The following is a 668-nucleotide window of genomic DNA, read 5'->3' as shown; positions in this document are numbered from 1 at the left end:
CAGCCTGCCACATCGTCATTAGTACCGGTTCGTGGTTCGAACCGACACTAAATGGTTATGGTGGGGCCATAGCCTAACCGCAGGCTGACACAGCCTCTTTAGTACCGGTTCGTGGCATGAACCGGTACTAGAGGTTCGCCACGAACCGGCACTATTGATCGCCGCCACGAACCGGCACTAATATACACATTAGTGTCGGCTCTAATTCAAACCGGCACTAATGTGCTTCACGTTTGACCCTTTTTCTACTAGTGTATGGGGCAAGAAAATATGTTTGTATCTAGGTCCCAAATTTCATCGAACAGTACATGGGCATGCCGGCGATTCTAGACGTTGTCTGCAACCGTTGGAGTTAACGGCGAGTCGTCGACGTGTCCTATGTGATGTTCTCTTTTGCTTGCATCCAACCATCCGGGTTGCCCGACCATTGCAAGCTTGGAACCGTGTCGGGCGCCACCATTGGAAGGAACCTTTTCGTGGACGGGGAAGATGGCACGGACGCAACCAAGTCCATGTCTATGGCCTTTTTATCTGCAACTTCCTTCTCCACTACTTCACAGACGTGCTACCGGTTGCATCGCTTCCTCTAGGCGACGATCTACGCCATGCTCATGACGGTCGGGACCCTCACGGACTTCCCCGAGCCATCTTCCATGGAGCTGGTGGAC

Source organism: Triticum aestivum, unplaced genomic scaffold, assembly GCF_018294505.1.
Source record: "Triticum aestivum cultivar Chinese Spring unplaced genomic scaffold, IWGSC CS RefSeq v2.1 scaffold53625, whole genome shotgun sequence".
In the NCBI taxonomy this organism is placed as follows: Eukaryota; Viridiplantae; Streptophyta; class Magnoliopsida; order Poales; family Poaceae; genus Triticum; species Triticum aestivum.
This window is presented reverse-complemented; position numbering follows the sequence as displayed.